The sequence below is a fragment of the Lathyrus oleraceus genome, chromosome 3 (genome assembly GCF_024323335.1).
Source record: "Lathyrus oleraceus cultivar Zhongwan6 chromosome 3, CAAS_Psat_ZW6_1.0, whole genome shotgun sequence".
Classification (NCBI taxonomy): Eukaryota; Viridiplantae; Streptophyta; class Magnoliopsida; order Fabales; family Fabaceae; genus Lathyrus; species Lathyrus oleraceus.
The window spans coordinates 161,909,808-161,917,046 of record NC_066581.1 but is presented as its reverse complement, the minus strand read 5'-3'; positions in this window follow the sequence as shown (position 1 = coordinate 161,917,046).

Below are 7,239 nucleotides of genomic sequence, written 5' to 3'. Positions count from 1 at the left end.
TTCTGAACCCACGCTCCTTTGTCTGAAGCTCTCCCTGGCCAGGGATAAGAGCTGTGAGGTCTCATCCTCACTTCACCTTTCATCAGCTTCACCTTAGCCCCTCAATGGCAAGGTTAAGAGCTAACACCACCCTTGTACAGATGACTTGCCTTGGCAGTCTAACCCATTGTTTGAGCCCACTTTGACTGGATATAGTGTGTGCTAATTGTGAATGTTTGCTTTGATTTGTTTATGCTTGCATGCTTGCTTTGCCTGGATAGGATTAGCTTGTTGTTGTGCAAGTAGATAGAAAACTCAACCTAGGACCATTGTGGAATACATGATAACTATTAGGCTCGAGTCAGTCTCCCTTCTAGTTTGTCATTTCCCAGTCTCTGGTTAGGAGAAAGTTTATCCCCTGTTAAGGGGAACTACGTTTCCCTGATCCTCATTCCAGATGAGGTACGTAGGCAGGAGGTCGTGCGAGATCTCTCCGGGCAAACCTTTTCTTTTTTGTGTGCGTTGTTTGACAGTTGCTAGGCTCGAGTTCCCGACTCCTTAGTAACTTGTTGTTTGTTTGTTGGTGTGTGTGCTTGACAGTTATAGGCTCGAGTTCCTGACTCCCTATTAACTTGTTATGTTGTTGTGTGCTTGGAAGTTGATATAAGTCCAGTGATTGGCATTCGGGTTCCAGTGTGGGTTTGTTTGGTTCGGGCGCTGATATAAGCCCAATGATTGGCATTCGGGTCCCATGTTTGCCATTTTTGTGTGGAGTCTGACGTAAGTCCAGCAATTGGCAGTCGGTTTCCTGGTGCGTTTTGTTTTGTTTGGCGTGCGTGAGCCGAACTACGGCTGCTCTGATTCTCATTCCAGATGAGATACGTAGGCATAGGATGCGAGATCCTATCGAGCACGTTCCCCCTTGTCCCGAACTACGTTGACTCTGATATTTGTTCTGACAAACTACGTAGGACCAGGATGCGATATCCTGCCGAGTTACCTTCCTCCGTCTTCCACCTGTGTCCGATAGTATGTGTGCGTGTGTGTATTCTTTGAGCGGTGTTTGTTTAGCAACCTTTTCTATTTTCTAGAGCGTGGATCCCGTCGAGTACGACGGACGTGAGGGGTGCTAATACCTTCCCCTTGCGTAACCGACTCACGTACCCTTTCTCTTTGGTCGCGAGACCATTTCCTTTCCAGGTTTACTCTGAGCGTTTCCTTTCCCTCTTTGGGATAAATAACGCACGGTGGCGGCTCTGTGTTGTTTTTGTTTCAGCCCGCCGGTTGTTTTTCGCGGATGCGACACAACCCCAACAAATCCATTCTTACTTTTGAACCAGAACTATGAGGTTTTGATCCTTCACGGGTACGTAGGCCTAAGACTCAATGTCTTTCCAAATCATCAAACAATAAAAAGATGTTATTTTTCTCATCTCCCCAATCAAATAGAAAACAATTTAAAACCACACACATATATTTAAAAGGTTCCTGTAGAGTACTATATATGATTAGGGTGCTAATACCTTCCCTTTTAATAACACACCCCCGTACCTTAGAATCCCCCTCCCCTTTTTGCTTAGCTTGAGTTTAATCTTCTAGCTTTGCACATACATATTGGGTTATTTTTTAATCTTTTCCCCTTCCCTTGGATAAATTAAAGTTCAGTGGTGATATTTTGATTCATGAGTCAAGTCTAATTAATAGCTTGGTCTTCGATTCTTCACCGTGATAGAAATGGCGACTTCACTGGGGAAAGAATATTAAGTGGGTGATACCTAACTTGTTTATATGATGGAGACTTTGGTAGTTGCTCAGAATCATTCATCGAACAATTCTCAAGATCCATTGCAACAAATAGTAATCTCTGAGAACGTCTGGACACCCATTCTAGTGGCACACATTAATGATCAACAATATCACATGCCACCCGGTTTCCCTTGGGGCATGCCTCACAGTTATATGCCGACTGGATACCGCCCTCAACATGCTGAAGCTCTAGTAGTGACTGTTGTGATGTTTGTACCTCCTCCTATGGTGGATACGACTCCTTATAATGAAGAAAACATTTATCACACTGCTCCAAGCAAAGTTGTGGGAGGAGATGAAAGTTTAGAGGGATTTCAAGATTAGTTCTTAGAAATGCAAAGGGAAATCAACGCTCTTCGAGGTAAGGATCTTTTTGGTAAGACCGCTTCCGAACTCTGCTTGGTTCCTATCCACCCAAATTCAAAGTACTAGACTTCGAGAAATACAAAGGAATTTCATGTCCTCAAAGTCATTTGGTGATGTATACTAGGAAGATGTCCACTTAAACTGATAACCATCAACTTCTGATCCACTACTTTCAAGACAGTTTAACTGGTGTTGCTCTTAAGTGGTACATGGGCTTGGACAACACGAAGATCCATACTTTTAACGACCTTGGTGAAGCTTTTGTTCGTCAATAAAAATATAATGTAGATATGGCTCCAGACAGAGATCAACTCTGGGCCATGTCTCAGAAAGACAAAGAAAGTTTCAAGGAATATGCTCAAAGGTGGCGTGAAATTGCTGCACAAAATTTCTATCCACTTGAAGAGAAAGAGATGACTAAAATCTTTTTGAAAACTCTGAGTTCAGTCTACTATGACCGCATGATCTTCGGCGCACCCAGTAATTTCACCGAGATGGTAAACATGGGCATACGACTTGAGGAAGAAGTTCGAGTTGGACGTTTGACTAAGGAAGCCAGCGCTTCTAGTCATGTTAAGAAATTCGCCAACAATTTCTCCAAGAAGAAAGAATAGGATGTTAGTATTGTTTCATATGGTAGACAAAGAATAAAGTATCAACATGTTGCAATCGTTTCACCAATCATTAGTCCACCAATTGTAGCGCCAATTTATCAGCCACAGTTCTCGCATCAACATCAACAACAATATCCTCAACAACATCATCAACAACAACATGTTCAGCAACAACCATCAAATCAACATCACCAATAACCTCCACAACATGCTCACTCTCAATTCAACAATCAAAATCGTATTAAAAAAAGGCCATAGTTTGATCCTATCCCAATGTCCTATGTAGAATTGTTTCTTGCACTATTAGCTAAAAATCATGTCTAAACAAGGTCTCCATCACTCGTGCCAAAGGACTTTCCGTATTGGTACAAGGCAAATCAATTTTGTGCTTACCATCAAGGGGCACTAGGATATAGCATTGAAAATTGTTTTGGTCTAAAGTCGGATGTTCAAAGGCTCATCAAGAGTGGTATCCTTTCATTTAAGGACATAAACCCCAATCTTCGAGTTAATCCTCTATCGCAACATGGTTCAACCTCAATTGACATGGTATATGGTTCCCCGAGCATTTTTCGGATCTATGATGTACGGTTGTTGGGCGAGAACTTAGTAAAGAAACACGCCTGATATAGAAAGAATGGTTTTGTGCCTCAACATAATTACCCCTCTTGAATGGTCTGTTCCAGGAACTCTCAAGGATGCCTAACTGTTGTAACGGGTCTCCAGGATCAAATGGACTAAGGTTACATTGTAGCCTACTAAGCCATATATTATAATTAGGTCAATATGGTCAATAGTAACAACGAAGTGAATATCATAGTTCATCAGTTCAATGACTCTGAGCCTATACAGATTACTTATGACAGTTGGAAGACTTTTGTGACTCCTCTGGTAATTAACTTAACGGGCCCAGTTCCCTACCAATCTGAAAACGTCGTGCCTTACAAGTACAATGCTACAATGACTGAGAATGGAAAGGATGTTCCTCTACCCTCAATTGTTAATGACGCTGATGTAAGCAGGGTCACAAGGATTGGGCGTATATTTACAAAACGGACTGAGGATGTCGCAGCCGGAAAGCATGATCATGTTAAGATCCCTTTTGAATCGGTTGGCCAATCTGACAACATGAATCCGAAAAGTGATGATGATGAGGTGTTGAAGATCATTAGGAAAAGTGAATACAATATGGTGGAACAATTACTACATACACCTTCCAAGATATATGTGTTATCTTTGTTGATGAACAATGAGGCTCACTGTGAAGCTTTGCAGAAAGTCTTATAACAAGCCTATGTAGACCATGATGTGTGTAAGACCCCAATTTTGACCCTAAGATCCCTCATGGCATCAGAACATTGCATTTGCATAGCCTCAAGGATCATGAGCATCTTGGTTCCCTTTGCCTTTGGGTGGGACCTCTTGTGAGTAGTTTGAGATCACCAAGCATGCTTGAATTGTATATTATTTCTCTTCTTATTTTGTTTACTAACCAAAAGCCCAAAAATATGTCACTAACATTTCTTGTTTGTAGCTTGAGCAATCACAAGGTCAAAAGCTTCTATGAGATCCTTTGTGCAAAGATGTGGCCAAGTGAAGATAAAAGCAAGCATGGTAATGGTTCCCAAAGTTCTAATCCATTAAATATGTCTCCAAAGTATCTCAATTCATCATTTTGATCAAAGCAAGTCAAAGGGTTTGAGGTTTGTTTCCCAAGGAAACCCCAATTCATCTGATCACCTATAATGCCTTGCTCATGAAGCAACCTCAACCCATGATCAAATACAATCAAGGTAAGTTCTTTAATTCATCATTTCATGCATGTTTGAACTTATTTGAGTGTCCTCAATCATCAATTCATCAAGATATGACTTGTGGACTTGAGAAGTTGATCAGTCAATTCATCTGACTATTTTGGAATGCATTGAGACCTAACGTTTTATGTGTTGGTCAAATGGAGATGATCCCAAAAGAAACATTGTTCTTAAGGACAACATGAACAACTTTCATGTTCATCAAAAATTGATTTGAAGCTTGGAAGGTCATCTCCCTTTCCAAGACATTATAGGTCATTTTGACTGAAACCCTAATTTTGGGTCAACTTCCCATGAACATAACTCATTAATTTTTAATGATTTTGAGGTGGTATCAAATGAATTGTAAATCTTAATATGTCTACTTCAAATGTTATGTTGAAAACAATTTCAAAATCTCAAAGGAAATACATGTGATAATGCAAAACATTATAGGTCACTTTGGACCAAATACATTGAAAGGCAAAAAAGTCCAACTTCAAGAGCCCATAACGCCTTCATCAAAAATCTAAATGATGCAAAATTTAAGTCCATTTTTATTCTCTTGAAAGGACCTATAACTTTGATGTTGAAAGTGTTTCCATTTGAGGATTGCATCATCAAAACATAAGGGCTTGAAGTTGGTCCAATTTGGCAAAATTTTCAAAGGCATGTTTTGCACCATAAACTTCATGGTCTGTTTTCATAAATTTCCACACTCCAACTGAGTTTTGGTCCAACATAACATTTGTTCCTTATGTCAAGACCTTTCCAACCATTACCCACATGCCTATGTTTCAATTTTTCAAGTGGCATTTTCGAAGAGGTGAAGTTCTAGGCTCATTTATGCATAACATGTTGAAAATCATTACACAAGTCTTTGCCTTGCCAACTACACGTCCATTTCAAGTTGTCTGGTCATCAGCATGCAAATGAAATTGATTTTAGGCCTCCTACATGATCATGCAAGCCCATGCAAAGAAAATCCACTTGCCATGCACACGAGAGAATTCACTTGCTCAGCCAATCCAGCTATAAATAGACATGCTTGCTCACTTCCAAAAGGACCCTGAATCAATTTGAAATGCTGCAGAAATCAAAACCTAGCCATACCTAAAGGATCTAGTTCACATTTTCTTCAATTTTTCAGATCTAAAATTCAACTGAATTTGGTTGAATCTTTAGATCTAAAGTTCCTAGAGCTTCATCATATGATCCATTGAACTTCTGTTTTGCCAAAAGAACCAAGGAAAAGAGCTCAGATCTTCATAATTCAAAGGTTTACTTCAACTGGTTTTTTCTTCGAAACTCCTTATTCCTTGACCTACAACGTTGTAGACCAGCTTCTAAAAAAGCCATCCAAAAAATTTGTTTATCACTACTCTTGAATTCAGAACCACACCGAGAAGCTCTGCAAAAGGTGTTGGATGTTGCATACGTAGATCACGATCTTACGATAGAACAATTCGATAGCATTGTTGTAAACATCACCGCTTGTAACAATTTGAGTTTTTGTGACGCTGATCTCCCCGAGGAGGGAAGAGACCACAACTTGGCATTACATATATCTATGAGTTGTAAAGACGACGCCATGTCCAATGTGTTGGTGGATACTGGGTCATCATTGAATATATTGCCAAAGACCACTCTTGCGAAGTTGTCATATCAGGGGCCTCCCATGAGGCAGAGTGGAGTAGTTGTGAAGGCTTTCGATGGGTCCCGCAAAACTGTGACTGGTGAGGTTGATCTCCCAGTCAAAATCGGACCAAGCGATTTCCATATTACCTTCCAGGTTATGGATATTCACCCATCGTATAGCTGTCTCTTAGGCAGACCATGGATTCACGAGGCAGGCGCCGTGACATCCACCATACACCAGAAACTGAAATTTGTAAAGAACAAGAAGCTGGTGGTGGTAGGGGGAGAAAAAGGCTCTCCTGGTTAGCCATTTGTCTTCTTTCTCATATATAGATGCTGAGGATGAAGTTGGAACTCCTTTCCAAGCTTTATCTATCGCTGAACCTGTTGAGAAGAGAACTTCTACATTTGCTTCCTACAAAGATGCAAAGTTGGCCATTGAGCATGGTGCAACTGCTGGATTGGGGCAAATGATCAAACTAGAAGATAACAAGTCCTGGGATGGCATAAGCTATTCTTCTGGGGTCTTCAACAAGCAAGGTTTGTTCAAGAGGGGAGGTTTCATCCACACTGGTCGAGACGAAGAGGCTGCTGCCATTTTGGAAGAGGATGCAGAGGATTATGGAAATTTCATTATCCCTGTAGGGGTCTGCAATAATTGGGTCGCTGTGGATATTCCAACAATCATCCATAAGTCAAAGTAATGATCATTGTGTTTAAAAACCCTTCTCCCATGCCAAAAAGAGAAGTGATGACATTGTTGGCACATTGATGCAATGATACTTTCATTCAATAAATTCATGTTAAATGTTTGTTTTTCCAATTATTTTCCCTTTTTGCTTTTTGCATGAAATTGGTGATCACATACAACCCTAAAAATAAGAATAAAGTCAATCTTCTCATCTGCATAATGATTTGCCTTGTTTGAATTCTAAAATTTCTTTTATATCCAAAATCATTATGCAGGTTAATCAAACCCGTTGAACATAATGATCCGACACCATCTCCCAACTTTGAATTCCCTGTATTTAAGGCGGAAGAAG